The sequence below is a fragment of the Lycium barbarum genome, chromosome 5 (genome assembly GCF_019175385.1).
Source record: "Lycium barbarum isolate Lr01 chromosome 5, ASM1917538v2, whole genome shotgun sequence".
NCBI lineage: Eukaryota > Viridiplantae > Streptophyta > Magnoliopsida > Solanales > Solanaceae > Lycium > Lycium barbarum.
In genome coordinates, this window is record NC_083341.1 from 20,191,956 (window position 1) to 20,212,107 (window position 20,152).

The window sequence follows — 20,152 nt, forward strand, 5'->3', positions numbered from 1 at the left end:
TTTTAATCTTCTTCATCTTTTTTCTCATTTCAACAGTTCATGGTCAACAATTATTTAATCCCAATTAAGCATATCAATTAATGCACCTTAATTTTTATGATTTTCAATCTCCTTCCGGATTAGTTGGTGCTGCTCAAATTGTCCATTCATATGCCATATGGTACTTCAGTTTTGTAGTGGTAAGCTTATGCCTAAAAGTCTAAAAATTTTCCATTTTTTTGTTTCTCTCTCTGTATATTGTGTATGGTAAAGTATATGTAGTTTATAGATTGTTTGATCCGTCTTCAATCTATTTTATAGGTGTGAGCAATGAGAAGTTGTGAGAGTAACAAAGAGTAATAATAGATGAAAAGTGTAAAGTTTCAACTGTATGGGTCACAAAGTTTTTCTCAAACAATTGTTGAGATATACTCTAAATATTGTTGAGTTTTTAACAAATTTCTCTCTTTATCTTTACTTTTAGTTTTCTTTAGCAATAAAATTTTAACTTTTTATATTATATGAAAGTAGACCAAATGACTTTGCTATGATATATATAGACCAAATGACTTTGCTATGATATATATAGATTGCTATATAACTGTGATATGATCTGTAGATGTATCTTTTATGCGCTCCCACTGCTTATTAAATTTGACTGTGCGAGGTTTTGTGACATGCTATACAACAATCCTTCCGATGTCAATTTGAAGAGATTTTCTCCTTTATGTTCAAAATATTCAGGCCGTCATGAATGGATATAGCTAATAACACATGTAAGCACTCCTTGTATTTGACTCCCGTAATTCAGAAGGTATACTATCTCATTGCATATTTTTACTCTTGTGAAATTTTTTTAGTTTCAAATATTTGAATCTTTTTTCGTTTTATTTCGTTAGCCTTTTTTCTTTTAATTTTTGTTGAATGTTCTGAATATTAATGGCATGTACAAGATATAGATCTAAAGTGAATTTTATCAAGGGCTATGGTACATTTATCCTCATTCTTATGTTTATGTTGACGACTTTTATTCCATTGTGATGATTGTTAAAAAAATTATGGTAGTCTACAATATGTTACGGAGCTTTTATTACTTTATGTCAGAAAATTACTTTTTTTTTTAATTTCTAAATCTATCATCTTTTGAACAGAGTTAGTGGTGACGAGAACCTTTTTCATGGCAAAAGTGAGGTGTTAATGACACTTTCTTATTAATGTGATTCAAGGCTTCATAGCAAGCTGTTGTCTTCTTCTTTAAGTTTTTTCATTATCAATTTGAGTGTGTGTGATTACTTAACATATTTTTCACTTTTTTAGAGCCTGTTTGGCTTAGCTGATTTAAAGTAGCTGATAAACATTAAGTGCTGATAAGTATTTCTAAGTGTTCAAGCTGATTTAATAAATAAACAGTTACGTGTTTGGATAAAATTGTTGAAACTGATAATAAGTTGTTGAAGTGTTTGGCAAAAAAGTGTTGATAAGCATTTTTTCTGTTAGAATGACTTAAATACCCTTAAAGTTGTTTATAATAATAAGAACGTAAAGTCCAAATTAATTCAAAATAATTTATGCCTCATTTATTTATAATGTAAAATTGATTAGATAAAATTATTTCTTATGAATATAAATTATTTTATGATAAGCAAAACTACAGTCATAAGCTTTAATAAAATACTTAATAATTATACTGAAATTTGCTAGGATAACATACTCAAATAGTACACAAAATATTTGAATAGAAGAAATGCATATGCAATTAATGAAATTTTGTTTGTTGCTACTTAAATTAAAATATTCAACTATGATAAAAATTCTGAGCCATCAAATCACGAGTTGCTGTGTTTTAATTTTTAAAGACGTAGGGTGAGGAAATGACGTGATGGAGAGGGTTAGGGGTTTTGTTAGAGTAAGGGTATTTTAGGGATTAAAAAATAATATTAGGGATACAGTAGTAAAAGTCTTGGTCAAACTAAAAGTACTTATAAGGTTAAGGGTATTTCAGAGATTATAAAATAATATTAGGGATAGAATAGTAAAAGTCTTGGTCAAACTAAAAGTGTTTATAATCTAAAAAAATAATAAGTTGGGGGAGACCAACTTATGGCTTATTGCTTATTTTAGCTATATAAGCACTTTTATTTTTACCAAACATGCAAATAAGCCAAAAAATGACCAGCTTATAAGCTTAGCCAAACACCCTATTAAATTATCTAAATTCATGTTGTTGTTTCACTTGCGTATTTACTACATATTGTAGTAAATGCTACCTTGATTTCAATGATTCTCTGAGCCATGATCTATTTGATCCTTCAGAACCAGCTTTATCATTGAGTAAAGAAAAGGACCCTTAGTCTTTGGATTTGGGCGCAAGCAAAAGAAGAACAAAAAAAAAGAGGCTTTGGCTTATTAAGAAGCATACAGACGACATAGTAAGCAGAAGCACGTGACTCAAAAGAAGGGCATCGCTATCACTTACGCAATTTTAAGAATAATTGTCTCATCTCTAATTTTTTATTTTCTTTTCATTTCCTATGATTAATGCTCATTATGATTAATGTTCATTATTGTGTAATTATATAAAAATATTACTCATGTTACGTTTACAAACAGGTCCAACAGTCACATTCTTAATCTTCTTATAACTACTCTTTACTCTCTGTTATTCTTACTCTGTTTCTCGGAATTTAATGCATATTGAATGTAGGAATTCATTTGGAATGTCTTTAATGTTTTTGTAACTTTAATTACCTTCTTATCTTCCTATCCTTTCTCATGTAGCTATTTCTCTCTTCTCTTCTGTTCTTTTTTAACTTTTATTTGTAAATGCATCTTTTTCTTACCGTCTTTTGTTCTTGCTTTTAATAATTATCTTATTTCTTTTTAGTGATTTTGATATGACAATCCTTTCGATTGACGACTAGATGAAAACGAGAAAGTCAATGATGATGAAGTTAGCAAAGAGGAGGAAGAAGCGGGAACGGAAAGATAATGATGTGAAAAACTAAGCAACTCAAATTAGGGAGTATGCTTCTTATATGCAAGACTTGGAATAATAAATTGTTCACAAAAGGTAGGGTATATTAAATTGATTTTTTTTTCTTATTGTTCACTAAAGATAGGGCATATTTTTTTTTCATTTTTTTTTTATTTCCTTCTTTTAGTCTATTTTTTATTTTATTTAGAGAATAAAAAATGTGAATCTTGTGAAAGCATAAATGTCGAGAAATTAGAATTAAGAAAAGGGCCCCTCAGTGAAAGAAGAAAAAAGAAATTTACTTTCCACTAATTTTATTACCATCTTTTTCTTTTTCATTAATTCTTCTTCTAATATTTTACTTTTTCAAGTTCACAAATACTGATTTCTTATATAAGTTGTTTCATATTTAACCCAAAACATTTTTCATGGATTCCCTTTTATGAAATTTATGAAATATGTGTCATTATTTAACATTAGCCCCCTTTTATAAAAGTAATTAATAACATTAATATTCAACTGTATTTTAGTTCCTTTTATGACCGCGCGAAGCGCAAACAAGTATACTAGTTTTAAGTATGTCCGAGTCCTAATTTGCACGTATGTTGTACCTTTAATTTATGAAATTTTTATTATTTCCTTATATTCATTAATAGGTTTATGTTTTATACAATGAAATTAATTGCTTTTCATGCAAGTCAAGGTCTCCAATTCACTCATTATTTGACGAAGTAGAAACAAGTTATATGGAGGAAATCTGCTTATAAGAGACTTGCTATTTTAAGGACTACACTTGCCATATGAAATCATATTCTCCAGCTTTAATTATGGTTAAGAAAAGGCAGTGATAATAACTTGAAGAACAAGGATCTTTCAGCTTTAGAAAAAAAAAAAAAAACTGCAAATATGGTTATTTAATTGAGTGACAAGATTATTCCTAAAGCTATGGCATTTAATTCGGTGATTCTTTAGAAGCTTGATTGATAATTTATATTTATTGAATTATAGACGTGATGAAGCAAAAAAAAAAAAAAACGTGTGGAATTTCTTATAAATAAGATGTAAGTGTGGTAAAAGGTATCGGTTTTATTTTTTCCAAAGAAGTATTTTATTTTAAAAGTATTCATTATTGCCAATCTAAGAAGGGCGGCAATGCAATTTAAAAATTTCAGAGCTTGCTTGGCATAGGGTTTGAACTGTGACCGAAGACACAAGTCCTTCAACATTTGCCAATCGAACTAGTAGCCTTATATGTTTGATATAGCAAGAAAGATTTTTTTTTTTCATTTACAATTTATAATTCTTTAATAAGAATTGCTAAATAACACTTTTTAAAGTTGCAATTTAAAATTTAGAACTCAAATTCCGACTCCGCCTAACAAACCCTCTAATTCACATGTTTTCCCTTAATAATTCATCTGTATCCCATGCAGCAGCAATATACACAACTTGGTAGTGTGTACAGGGAATTATGAAAATTCAAGTCTAACTGTGCACTCAGCTACAAAGGGTGTGGGGTTTGCGGTGGACAAGAGTCTAACTAAAGATTTCAAATCATTAATCTTTATACTCTAAGTATGTAAATTTTATTTTAAAAAAAATTGTAAAATCACACCAGAAATAAGTTAATTTGACTCCGAAAAGATTCACATAAATTCAAATGAAGAAAATATTTTTTCCCTCACATATATACCGTTTGAGTGGAAACTACTGGGTTTGCATTAACTCATACCCAATAGTCTAGATCCACCCCTGACCATTGAACACATTCTACTTTTAAAATTATGAGTTCAATAATATAACATGTTAGTAGTTCTCTAGCTGAAGGATTGGTTCCCTAGCTAAAGTAAAGAATTAATTCTAAACAACCCGTCATGATAGTCTATGATTGCATTCGCTAATAAGACATAAAAAGGTGTTTTATACACCATCACTTTGGTTATAGCTGCATAATTAAAGTTAAAGAGTTTGAAACTAAGTCCATCTTCTGCAGTTTAATAATGCAATGTGTTTCATCATAGTCAGAGTGTAAAAATGTTTAGTGTATATAATTTAAATCCATAAATAATAGTTTAAAATAAAAAGAGTCTGAATAGTTTAATATATTGATTTATTACTACTATATATAAGGGACAACTAAGGGGCTTTTATAGTCTTCACAAAAATTTCCAATAAAATGTCAAATTTTTCGTTTTAGGTCCTAATATTAGTTTTTAAAGTCAAAATTACTTTTAGTTCTTAAGGTCTACTTTTCAAAAGCTGTCAAACCTCATATCTTATTTTTCCTGTTTTTTTATTTTCTATCCGACGCCCGGTATTCGTATTTGAGCCCGATTAATCTGGATAATTCGCATTGTGTAGCGCTATCTATAAGGGACAACTAAGGGGCTTTTGTAGCCCTCACAAAAGTTTCCAATAACATGTCAACCTTTTCAATTAATTACTTTTAGGTCCTAATATTATTTTTTAAAGTCAAATTTACTTTTTGTTCTTAAGGTCTACTTTTCAAAAGCTGTCAAACATCCTATCTTATTTTCCCTGTTTTTTGGTTTTCTATCCGGTGTCCGGTATTCGTATTTGAGCCCGATTAATCCAAATAATTCGCATTCAGTAGCGTCCATTCGTGGAAAGCACTCCCTCCACAGATTTTTTCATACCCAGGCTCGAACCCGAGAACCTTGATTAAGGGAGGAGCTGCCCCGTCCGCTGCACAAATTCTGTATTTATCTCAAAAGTTTATTAACTATGTATAGATTATTAATTTAGAACTAAATAACTTTGAAAAATTAGGATCCAAAACTCATAAACATCAAATTCTGACTCTGCATTTAATTTGAAGAAAATAATTTCATCAAAATGAAATTTAAAATATTAAAGAACTGAACTGAAAATTTTGCTTTTATATATTCAAAATATACTTATATGAAATTTAATTATTACTAGCATAAATTATATTTCTTTAATTAAAATATCTACTTTTATATCTTGGGTTTGGGCCCGGCCTTAGCACGGGCCTCACAAAATTAGTATAGTAAAATTTTCACAAACAGCTACCTTTTAGCTCCTTCTAACAACCTATAACTACATGTTCTACATTTACAATTCGTAGCTGGAGGACCTATATTTAGCTAGTAGACGCGTCGACTTCAATATAGGATAAATATAACGGAAATACACACGCTGAGAAAACTGAAAGTGCTATATTTATGGAAACAAAATCTATTCCAATTTAAATTAAAATCAGTTTATAATGTTCCCTGATTCATGCAAAAATCCTCCCATTCCATATCTGATCTCATATCTCATTCAAACAGCTAACAAATTCAAAAAAAAAAAAAAAAAGAATTCAAAAAGTACATTCATATTTTTAACCAAAAAAAAAGGTTCAAAAACTAGTTCATCAAAAAACTTTGAAAAATAACAATATCAAACCAGTGAACAGAGCTCGTTTTAAACGACGAATATATATTTGAATTCATCTGTTGAAATATAGAATTCAAGTTGAGTTCCTAATTGAGGTAACAACGTTTTCACTACAACTTTTTTATTTTTTTTATTTTTTTGAAAATTTTCAAAATATATGAAAAATATATCTGAAATATAGTCAACAGAAACCAAAATAAGTAATATTGAACATAATAATCAAAATACAATTACAATATAGCCAAAATATAGTCATAATTGAGTTCATAATTGAGGTAACAACGTTTTCACTGCAACTTTTTTTTTATTTTTTTTTTTTAAAAATTTTTCTAAATATAGTCAAAATATATGAAAAATATATCTGAAATATAGTCAACAGAAACCAGAATAAGTAATATTAAACATAATAATCAAAATACAATTAAAATATAGCCAATATATATATGAAAACAACTATTAAAATATCAATCCAAAACATTGGGAATTGAAAATTCGGAAAGTAACGAAGAAAAAAACACTAAAATATAGGTTAAATAGACGGTGAAACTTAAAAATTAGTATAGAATCTTGCCTTTTTTGGGAATTAGATTTGAATTATGAGTGAAATTAATGACTAGTTAATTAGAGATAAACAAGGAAGTTGAACTATTGTAAAACTGATTTGAAATTGGAGGAAATTAAGGGATATTGGGCATAATGGTGTGTATTTAGGGGGATAGGAGAGTATCAGATGAGTGGTAAAAAAGTGATAGCTATAAGAAGTAAATATGTTATATTTTAGCTACTAAATATAATTATTGTAAAGTTTAGTTATGCTTCATAAATAGGTAATAATGTAAGCTATGCCAAGTCAATTTTACATTAGTATATATATATATTGTAAATATAACTCAATGCAAGATGTTCAAGATAGGATCAAACAATATTAGGATAAATTTGCAGATATGTCTTAGAGGTGGCAACCTAGCTAATTTCAGAACTCCTGTTGACTTAGATCTGAAAATTAAATATAAGGCCAAGAATGTGTTCTCTCTTTACAGCTAAATTTGGGTTAAATTTTTCCGATTCATTTTGTTGTTATTAATTATTCTTCTATGATCATATTTATTTAACTGTTTAATTATTATTCAAAGCCACCTTTAGGGTGATTGGCGGGGGGGGGGGGTGCGTAGGCTTGACCCCTGCCTTATGTATTACTGTAATAACCAAAAGGAATATTCATGTATTAGAAGTATATAAAGAGCCTAACCTCTTCAAAAATTTCTAAGCCAATGGACAATCCCATAGTTTTACAGCTTACTCTCCAAGATCTTGTCTTGACAGATTCACAAATTTTGAGACCATAAGTCTTTAATTTGTACAATTAATGAGAGTGAGGCTCTCATGATCACTGTTAATAGTCCAAAAATGAGGAGCAAACTATACGTGAGAGATTCAGAATTTGAAATGTATGGCTTGCTTGTGGTTCTTTGTTAAAAAAGCAAAAGTGAAGTTATTTATAGCGTCCAAGGGGAATTGAACGCTCGTCAAGGAGGGCCACAAAGCTTAAGCTAGTTCGAGCTTTGCCACAGAACCAACAGCACTACCAATACTGGGACATTCCCAAGTAGAAATTACTTATATATAAAATGGATTCTCAAATAAATACAAGGTCTGAGCAAAAGTTACTGGGTTCCCGGGCAGAGGAAAATTTAAGGGGTTTGAGGGTGTTCACCCGAACACCCTTGGCAAAAAATAGCATGGTAAATATAGGGTAGATTTTCTGTATTTATGTACATATTTAAGTTTTGAATACCCTAAACAAATGCAAAAGGTTAGCTCAAGTGGTCCAGGGTGTTCAAAATGCACTCTAGCGTCCTAGCTAGGTTCAATTCCGAGGGACAATAATATTTTTTTATGTTTAGCTTTTGGCGTCCGGGGTGTGGAATTTTTATTTTTCGAACCCCTGAATAAAAATTCTGGATCCGCCACTGGAATCCCGGAAAGCCACACCGGATACCCTAGATCCACCACTGGTACCACATCAGAGTATTTGATTTCTATGATTTGTTGCTAATTCTGAAATTAGGATATTCCCTTTTGTCCAAAGGTACAAGTCCTTTCACTTGTCTTGAAAGTTCTTCAAATGAGTTGTATAACATGTCAGTCTGAGATGTATGGCTAATGGTCGCAAGTTTGTCTGCTACTTTGTTGGCCTCTTTGTAGTCCTGCATACTTTAAAAGCCATCTTCTAATCTAGAAGAAAACTTAGTTCATTCCAAGATAAATCATATTTAAAGTTGAGAAATTGTAAACTTACAATAAGGAGGGTCTGAGTAATCTGAAAAACCAGTTTGGAAGAAAAGGTTTAAGATTGTTAAACCTACTATACTATGTTTTGATTTCCAAAACTCCCATGAAATGACAGTAGGAATAATCTTAATTGACAAAGCAGCCACATGATTGCAAGGGCAATACTCCACCAGGTTGAAAAAGCATTATGAATGGAGGAACTGCTCAGAGATATCAAAGCAGGCACCAAAGTGGCTCCAAACTGCTTGAGCCAAGTAACCATTAGCAAAAACATGATGAATATTTTCATTATTTACTTGTACTTGTATGATGACATAATAGGAATACCATAAATCTCCTTTCCAAATTTTCAAGTTCTAATTTTCCAAAATCTAAAATATTAAGAAAAACATTAAGTGATTATGAATGCATTAAGTACCATTTTTTTAATATAAAAATTCATATTTTCTTGTATAGTGACATAGGAATGCATTAATTTTTCTCTCTAAATTTTTAAGTTTTAATTTTAATATCTCAAGTTACAACTAAATAACTAATTCTAATTGTTCACCAAAGGCCTTGTTAACCTTGTGTGTCAAAAAGTTTACAATTAATATTTACAAAAATTCACTATTTCCTTGTATGATCCTAGCATTAGGAATGTAGAAAAATCTTTTTTCCAAGTTTTTTAAGTTTTAAATTAATTGTTTCAAGTTTTTCATACTAGAACTACTTTGCATACTATTTAAGAACTTTGTATTAAATTACTTAAATATTCATATCTATCAATAAAATTTTTGACAGCAAGAACCAAAGTATTGTATTGCAACAAATGGCTAACATTTTATTAATTTGAAAGAACCTTTGCCAATATAAATAGATATTATGAAGAAATGTTTGTTGTGAAGCAAAACGATTTATCTCTAGTGAGAATACTGGAGCTACAAACTATAATCATGAAACTAAAACCGAGAATACTGATCTTTTGCATAATGAGTTATTAACTATAATAATGTAGTAAAAACTAGTTATATAACAATAGAAGTTTTTTTTGGAGGCCTAAAGCAGATATTTTCATGGCCTTATCCTTGAGCCGCTTATGAATAGAACTTCTCCTCGCTGTGATTTTACATTCAATAGAGTGATTTTCTTTTACACTTACATGTACATGAACGTGTTCAACTATGCTCAGCAGGCAGCACTTTTTCCAACGGTCCCACTTTTTTATGCTTTGTGATCATGACATGAAAGATGTTCTTAATGTTAGAGAGCTTATCTAATATTAGGTCACTTTTGAAGTTGATTCCTCTAGTTTTTTAAACCATTTGGACACTTCCTTTATCCATCTCACGAAAACTTATTCTATAACATTTTGTCCTTTTGATTCCATTATAATTGGCAGGAAAAAAGCATCAATTGTTCGATGCGCCGTTATGAGTTTGCAACGTATGAGAATAAATTATTGAGGTGGGTACCTGACGGTGTAAATCACATGGGTTTACACTGACAGACTTTCTTTTTCTTCATAAACATTTTATTCTAAGGCGTTGAATTGATATCACTTGGATTACATTAAGGAATTTTTGGTACAATAATGAAGTTAAGCTGAAGAATGAATACCTTCAATACCATTTTAAAAAGCTTCATATTAGGCGGCTCTACAAATAAGTGACTAATACCGTGTGATACTATGTTTATCTAAATTTATTTCTAAGAATTGTAATATGGTGAGTCTGCCAGATGTCAGCACCCTTATTCACAGTTCGATAATGGTAAATTGTCAAGGATAGATGATAGAAATCGTCTTTGTCGATTGCATTATTGCTTTTGTTTCCTTTCTGAAAGGTGTAAGTTGTTTGACACAAACTATTGTTGTGTAGGTGTTTTTAGTGGTATACACTATCTTTGTGTCGACTCCTTTTTCAATGCTTGTGTTCTTGCAGAGTTTGGAATTGACCAATGAAACAGTAAAGTTCATGAAAGGGTTCTTTAGTAAACACTAATAGTGTATGCTTGCACTATTTTTCCATGATTTCTTATAAGTCACTGTTTTTCATGCATTTCATAAGTCATTCTTTTCCTCTTACACATTGTATACATACCTAAATATTGTGTATATACAGTGTATAACATGTATAAACATTGACTAACTTATACAAACTATGCATTGAAGAACATTCACACACACAAAGACTTAGCGCCAGGTCCTTCATAGAAGAACAAAGTTTCTCCACCGTAACCTCCTGCTTCATAACACGGCAACCTCGTCTCCTTCACAGTCAACAATAAATTTCAGAAATTCTTACCAAAATAGACGCAAACCCAGAAAGAAGAAAAGATTTAGAGAAGATTTTTAAAAGATTTAGAGAAGATTTTTCTCGATGTTCTTCCATATTGATAGTTTGAATTGGGGCAAGAAGATGATAATGGGTGGTTTATGGCAATTCGAAAAAGATAATAAATTTGTGCTTGTTGTTGCTATTGATGCACTGTTAGAGACGGTGAAGAATAATAAGCCATCTAACAATCCCAATTTATGTGTGTTTTTTTGCAAATGCACAACAGGTCAACGTAACGAATTTTGATACAAAGGTATTGTTCACTTCAATATCCTCACAACATAGATTATACTAAACTGTATTTTTGGAAATCCAGTGACAGATCGACTATTAGGATTTGAGAAACGTACTTCTTGTTAACCACATTAGCTAGCCAAGATATTATGTACTATTTTGGTGCAGCCCCACCACTTCCTCTGTTCCTTTCTAGTACGTAGCGACTTAAATGAAACCGAAAATTTGCGTGCAATTCTGCTTTGTTGAAATATTCGAATCCAACCATATCTAGTTTTCTTTTGTTTTTTTCATATTAGTTTTAAAAATAATCCAATATAATTTTCCTTTTTGCCTTTTATATCAAAACATTTGAAATGACTTTTGCTGTGTTCGAGTATGACTAGTCGATCTCTACATTGAAACTTTTAAAAGTATGGATCAGTTCGTAATAGAATGAACAAAGGAAATAACTTATTTTAAAATTTAAGACAACAAATTATTTAGCATTGGTTTTGTTTGTGATAATTTGGTTTTTGAAACTCACTAGCGGTTAAATTTATATTCTCATGGCGTGAGACCCATTAAATGAAAAAAATCACCCTATCAAAAATTTCACTAGTCGAACCTGTGCCTCAATTTATTAAAATGAATTAAAACCATCAATACTTGAAGTTAAGCATTTTGAAGAAGATTTTATTAAATTTCCTATAGATTCTTCTTCTCAAGTATTGTCTTAATTATTTTCCGCTTTACCTTGTCAATCCCGAGTTGTGACCACTGCTGCACCAGCCACCGGATTGTGGGGGGGGGGGGGGGGGGGGGGGATCGTGGAGGGTTTGGGACATGTAGACCAACCCAGGTATTAGCTCGGGTTGCGGCCACGAGTGCACCGCCATAGGGTTGGCCATGGTACGGTATTGAAAATTTTGATTTTCAATTTTTTTAAAAACTATACCATTACCATCCTAATTAGTTCGGTTTTGGTATGGTAACTCGGTATCTACCGTACCATGCCCACCCCTATACACTGGGGCAATTTTTTTTTTTTTTTTTTAATCGACAACTTTTTTGCAACGGCTAAAATGAGCCAAATATGCCGAACTGCTAGAGGGCTATGCCACACACCTATTTTCTAACCCCAACTCAACCCCTAAAAGTGAGTTCGAAACTTTGGGCCCGGTCCAACCGAAAATCAGTGGGGGCTCACATTTAGGGGGTCAGGTTGACCTAGCCCGGTCTCATTGCCAGGTTTATATTAATAGAAAGAGAACAACCATCCTAACCAATACGATAAATTTTTTCAGGAGAATCCAAAGAAAATCAATGTGATTGTAATATTGTGATTCAATTTACCTTTTCAAACTCCACCATATATCTCCATATTGTTTCTCTCGTTTGGACATTGTTTAATTTGAATTCCTATTTTCATGATGGAAAGAGAATCACATCTGGAACAATTCTAGAAGCTTATGTCACATGTTTTAACTAAAGTTCAAAAATTACTAAATATAATGTGAATAAAAAACATTTCATAATGGAGATAGACAAGCAGCGTAGGTGGTTATTCTTTTGATTTTGTATAAATATTGTTCACAATAATACACACTCATTTCCCTCTCAAATCACAATTCCACACTAGTTATTTCTCGCAAAATGTCTAGCGATTTAATTTGGGTAGTTCAATCTCTCATCTCTCACAAGATGCACGGTTCAATCTCCCGTGGTCTTACTAACTTTTATATCGTCATCGTTGGTACCGTGCCACTGAAAAATCAACTCTCATTACTTCTTTGGCTACTGAAACTTTTTCTGGGGAAGTTTTGCCGGTGCTTTCCCCATTCAATTGACTTTCTCTCATAAGTATTGGCCGTGTTACAATCATCAATACTTCCTCAATGTTCTTATTGCTTATTTTGGAATTTGAATACATTGGTCATGAGTGATCAATGTTCGGCTATGCTTGGGATTAGACTTCTACACTCAGTAGCTTGACTAATCTCTGCCTTCCTGAGTTTCGTCGTTTAAAGGTTTTGTGTTTCTAAATTTATCCCTATTGTATTTCAATTTGTTTGCAATTATACTCATTAAATCTGCAAGTTGCAATTATGCTCATGTGCATTACTCAAAAAACGATTTAGGAGTATAGCTCGATTTACAGTCATCAACTCTGAATGAAAGATGACAACTATTTATCTTTTGACTGTAATTTTGATTTGGCATTTAAGTTGTGCCAAGTAATCCTGTCACGGTGTCGGCTGGTCCACACGGATTCTGGCCGGGTTGGGGGTACAAAATGGTGTCCGACCCCCTACACAATAAAAATTTTAGTCAGGTTTTGCATGCCCGGCTGTGCTAATTTATAATTTTAATTTTTTTTGTTGCTAAATTACTAAATTGACACGAGCTATGAGAAGTTATTTTAAAATTGAACTCTATTTTTTTGCATACAAATTGAAAGATTAAAATCTTGTACCAATTTGGGGGAAATATAAATTGAATTGGAAAATGAAGAAGTTTTCTCAAAATTGGCTCGGACAAACCGCCTTGATATGGTTAATTCTAAATTTAGACTTTTGTATGAAGATAGGAAATTAATCTAAATCCATAATGCTAGCATCTATACAACAATTACTAGTTGATCTATAGTTACGGAAACTTCTATTGGTAAGTAAAATATATTATCAATTCCTCGTAGTATATATCTACTATTCAATGATCCTACTGCTATATATCAAGAACATGACGTTGGGAATAACCTTTATATTTCAAGAAATCCATTAAAATGTACAAACTATTAATTCAGAACTCAATAACTCAAAAAGGCTCGAATCCAAAACTCATAAGCTTCAAATTCTAGCTCCGTCTTTGACACTGACGTAATGCTAGTTGTACATCAAGTTTTCTTCAGTTAGTTTCTATTTAATTGGACATCCAATGGAATACATTTCAATTCACTAATATACACAATAGTAATTTCATAAGGAAAATAATCCAACATAAAATACGAGGAAGCAATGAATTAGGAGAAGAGTCTAACTTGGATTTCCAACGCCAGAAGTGCATCTTAAGAGTAAGGCTAGTACAACCTTTCTTTTAGCCCTCTAAAATTTTGGGGCCCTTATTTCTTAATGCGGGTTTATAATTTTAATTAGCTTAAGAAAGTGCTCCCTCTCTCACATAAATTCTCAAGCACTTCAGCCTAAAAATTAGCTGCGAGAGATGGATAATTTGGCACATGTTGAAGCTGTGGGCGATGAAGTTCAACAAAGAAGAACGGCTCAGGCAAATGATGTCTACGAGATCATTGGGAAGTTGGAGAAACTCAAGACATACTTCCTTACCGAAGCTATGCAACAACTAAGATGATAGTTTCTCAGCAGGCAGATGTAGTTCCTCAACATTTCCTTATGCCAGATCAGTTCTCGGCACCACCATTTCCCCAACCTTTGGATGTACAGTAGCAAGCCACGGTAGTTCCTCAACAAAGGCTCATGCCACCACATGTTCTACTGATGAGTGGCCATGAACATGGATTTTTAGCTATATTTTCACCTCTTATTTACTACGTTTTAATCATGTTGTAGCTATTATTATTATTATTATTATTATTATTATTATTATTTAATTTATACTCATTTCGTGTGTTTTATTGCATAGGACATGTTCCTGAGCTAATGAACAAGTTCAAAGCCAAAATGAATGCTTCGGGACTTTGAAGTCTGAGTAGAAGTCTAAGTAATCCATTCGGGGATCCAATACAGGGTTCAAGGATCAAGATGCATGCGAAATGGAAAAAGGCTGGAAAAATGCCTTGGCTTGCCGCGCCGCGCTAGCATAAGTTGCCAACCTGGCTAGAAATTTTGAGATGCTGGAAAAATGGCTTGTCGCGTCAGGCATATTTTGTACCAGCTTTTCAGTTCAGTCTTTTAAGGGTATTTTGGTCCGAATTGTTTGACCTAGCTAGCATTGGAGGAGCATAGAAGAATTCAAACTGCGGAATTCGTTACTTTCCATCACGATTTGATTTAATATGGAAATTTGGATTAATCGTTGGTTGTAATGTTTTCTAGTTCTTAACCGTTGGTTGTAATGTTTTCTAGTTCTTATTCTTTGATGTTCTTTTATTCTATCATGGAGTAGTTTTATTACTTGAATTCGTTAATGGAGTTTTGAATCGAATTGCAGAGTTATACTATCTTACATAATCTAAAGAGGAATAGTTTGGTGAATATCTTTTCATTATTTTGTTTGGTTTTAATTGGTGATTCTTCGAAGTAATCGAAAAGGCTTCTTGAATTATTGGTTGAACCAAGAGAGGAAAAAATTCAAGAGACGTTTTCCTTGATACTAAACCCTTAATTTTTCTTACATACGTTCGCGGGACTTTTCATTAGTTTTGAACTCATAGATAGTAGTTTTACTTGCTTATTGATATATTCTTGGATACTTTAATCGGAAGAGGAAGTGTTCTATAATCTTAATATAAATCTGATTTAGCTCATGATTGAATGATTCTGTTGAGTAATTGAAAAAGGCTCTTAAGTAAATTATCTTGGATTATAAGCTGACGATATTCGTGAGAAGCCGTCAGAAGATGTATTTCTATCCATAGCTTTTGCACATTCTCATGGCTTGAGTTTAATTTGTGAAATTTGAATAGATAATCGGGAGAGGTTTATCATATTCTTGAGTAAACTAATTACTTCTTTAATTCAAAAGATTCAATAAATATTTGAAGAGAATGATAAAAAGAATTAGAGCTAATTGCTAAAATCTTGCATATGGTTTGTCTATTACCTTTACTTCTCATATTAAATTAATAGTAATCGTGTCTCTCGTTATCAATTGTCTTTAATTATATTTATAGTTGATAATCGTGCTTTATAACCACAACAACTGAAGTTTTGATCACCTGAACAATACTAAGCAAGTTTTGTTTGTACCAATTGCTGTGGAGATGAACTAAATACTATAATATACTATGTTTTTCTCTCGTCATCTAACACTGGAAGTATCATGAGCAGAGATATATGCTTGTTCTCACCATTGAGGAGGATGGTGTAGCTGGGTCATCTGGAACTAGGCCTTTTGAAGCAAGGCCATCAGGAACTGGGCTTTTTGGAGCTGTGCCATCTGGAACTGGACCTTTTGAAGCGGGGCCATCTGGACTGGGCCTTTTGGAGCGGGGCCATATGGAACTGGGCCTTTTGGAGATGGGCCTTATTGATTGGAGTTGGGCCATTCTTGGCAAAATTAATATCAAAGTGGTAGGAATGGAGAGACTCTGCATTTTTTTTCTTGAGTTTCGTGACTATGCGATGACAAGTCGCATATGTCTTTTGAGTTATGTTGTTTGAATTGACTCGTTTTGAGTGGTCTTAAAAAAAATTAGCTTAAGAGATTTTGATGTTTCTTTTTTTCAAAAAAGAAAAGTATAAAGTCTTTATGGTAAAAGAAGAAAAGAGAGTTTTTCTTCTCTTTTAACAATAGAAATATTTTAGACCTCGAATTAAATTACTCAAATCTTCATATAGTAAATAAGTTTCTTATAACAAAATCAACGGTAATTTATTGCAAACACATGGCTAACATTTATTAATTTGAATTAACATGTCCAACATAAATATAACATAACTATCAAATGTTCGTTGTAAACTTAAAGGATATGTCTTGTAAAAATACTGCACTATAAACGAAAAGTACGTGAAAAGAAATAGATGTATAAACTTTTTGCATATATTTGTATATATTTTGGAGAAAGTTCCGCCGGTGCTTTCCCCATTCAGTCGACTTCTTCTCACATATACTGACCGTGTGACAATCATTAACACATATATTCGGCGCATACATGTTTTCTTTTTATAAATTTTCTCCAAATTATATTTCAATTTGTTTGACATATTTCAACCTTACACTAGTTGGCCCCGGGATTAAAAAACTATTAGTTGCAATTCTCATCGGAAACATTCCAAGATATTAATTAGTCAAAACTCACTAATTCCGGGTCTAGAAGATCCAAATAAGTTGTTGAAAGAGAGAATATGTTTTCTAAAAAATGGAGGCCTATGTCTTTGATCATCAGTTCCTATGTCTTTGATCATTAGTTAGTTTTAATATTTTCATAATATTTCTTGGAAGTCAATTAATTGTAACTTTTTGAGAAAATACTCAAAATACCCCCCAACGTTTGACCAAAATCCCAACTACACACCTAACCTTTGCTGGGCTTCTATTACCCCCCTGGACAAATTTTTTCAGTATCAAAATGCTCCTTTTTTGCTGATGTGGACAAGAGCGTGAATGCACTGCTCAGTGGCGCATTATAGCCTTCAAAAAACTGCATCTGACGTGTTTTGGAGCGCCAACTAAGCTGCCACATAGATAAATTTAAATTCCCTCCATTTTTAGGCTACTTCATCTTCTTCTTCACCCTATTTAATACCCATCTCCATTTTTTTTTTGTCAAAATAATACTCATTATAAATTCATAAATTAAACTCCGTTGTTACTTGTTGCTTGGTTGGAGATTCTTTGAGTTGATTTGGGGAGAAAATTAAACTCCATTGTGGAGAAAGCTATGAAGAACACCAAGTGAGTTTCTTTAAATTCTTAATTGTTTGATCAAATTAATGGATGAACTTTGTTCTACTTGATGTTAGGAAGCTTCCTTTCACATTTGGGTTTGTTTGGATTATAATCACTGTTTTCCAAATCAAATTAAAAAAAAAATCTCAAGAAAAAAAAATGAAAAATCTGGGGAAAAAAAAACCAAGGTTGAAAAATCTAATCTTGTTAAAGAAAATCAGGGATGATGATGTTGACGAAGATGAAGGAGAATTAGGTATGGGTTTTCGGATCCTCATATTGAAAATGGAGTATGGAAAATTGAGAGATTTTTTTTTTTTTTAAGAAGAGTAGATGGATGGAGGAAGGGGGGAAATTAATAAAAAAATGAAGGAAAATTAAAGATGTGGCACGTGGGCCAAGCGCGTGTGGACAAGCGCCTGTTAATAATTGGGAGTTGTCATATTGGACTGCCACATCAGCAAAAAAGGGGCATTTTGATACTGAAAAAATTTGTCCAGGGGGGTAATAGGACCCCCGCAAAGGTTAGGTGTGTAGTTGGGATTTTGGTCAAACGTTGGGGGGTATTTTGAGTATTTTCTCTAACCTTTTTGGACGGATAGTAGTCTCTATTAAGAAACGAGAGAATGATTTCTCATGTGCATTTTATCATTTGGTTAGATCAAAGTGCTGGTAATTGTTGTTGTTTGTAAGCTAGATAAGAGATGACATTAGATAAAGCTAGAGCAACTGGTAGTTCCAATCATCTAGCAGTTCAGCGAGATTGAGAAATGCACAAAATATTCTGCAACAAAACTAGCTAACATGGGTGTAATTTTTCAATAGGAACTTCTCCTCGTTGTGGTTTTTACATTCAATAGAGTGAATTTCTTTTGCTCTTATAAGTATGTGAAGTGTTCTTTTATGCTCAGCAGACAATACTGTTTTCAATAGTCCCACTTTTTAATCGTGATTTCACTAGCCCTCTTATTAATGATATTTAAGACATAGGACAATCTGATAGTGGTAAGGATTGTTGTTAAGACAAAGGAGCAATTTTGTAGTAACAATGTTTATTAAATAGCCCAACTAAAAATGAAAAAATTGAACTTCAATGCATTTTATTGAGCCAAACTCCAATTGTCCTCCTTTTAAGATTGCAAATTGAACTCGAAGAGAATAACGAGTTATTGGAAGATGGTTAGAGGTAAAGGTGGCAACCGGTTCTTTATAACCGGTTTTAACCGGTAATCGGACCGGTTAAACCGGAACCGGAACCGGTATAACCGGTTCCGGTTAACCGTGTATTAGTTTACCGGTCCGGACAAGACTCTACTAGACACGGTCTGTAGACACTCCGAGGACGAACTGCTCTGATACCACTTTTGTCACGACCCGACCCCGTGGGCCATGACTAGTGCCCGATCTGGACACCCGTATACGTATCTGCTAGATATAGTAAAACTGAAACTACGACAATATGGATTCCAATTTTTTTTTAACCGGAACCGGTTAAACCTGAACCGGACCGGTTTAACCGGTTAAAATTAAAAAAAAAAAAAAAAAAAAAGAGCCGTTGGGCCGTTGTTAATGGACCGTTGGCAACGGTCCATTTGCAAAAATGGCCGTTGCCAAACGGTCATTTTCTTAATTTTTGGCCCCCAATTTTTTTTTTAACACTTTAATCCATCCCCCACCCCTATATAAACCCTTCTTCATTTTCATTTTAATTCACATCAATTCACTCTTCTTCATCTTTCTCTCAAATCTCAATCTCTCAATTATAGTTACTTTGCAATAATTAGCCACAAAGTCTTATTATAGTTTCAACTTTCAATTATTAATTTTGCAATTATAATATTATTGGTGGAATTGGTGATTTTGCAACAATCCGAAGTAGCTTTGGTGGATTTGCAATTCTAGCCGCCTTCACTTTGTTGGAAATTAATCCGGCAATTTGGTACCTTCGTTCCAACTCTATCTTTAATTTTCGCAATTTATTTTTCGCAATTTAATTTACGCAATTTAATTCTAGCAATTTAATTTGTTGTAATTTATTTTCTTGTGATTTATTTGATTGTGATTTAAATTATTTCTATTTAATAATGTCAAAGAGATTAAGACGTGGTGCCGGTAGTAGTAGTCGTACTGTTAGGGATGCGCTTAATGAGGAAACATTTGTGGAAGAAACACCTAATTTAGGTATTGATGTTGGTGGAAATACTCCACTTTTAGGTCATGAGGCAATGCAACAACATTTTACCGACACTTTTAATGAAGACTTAGATGATGATGATGAAACACAACCCCCCGAAAATCCCATAGGAGATACATGTCCTGCACAATCACATACTGTTACGTCCCGTATTTTTATACATTGGGACAA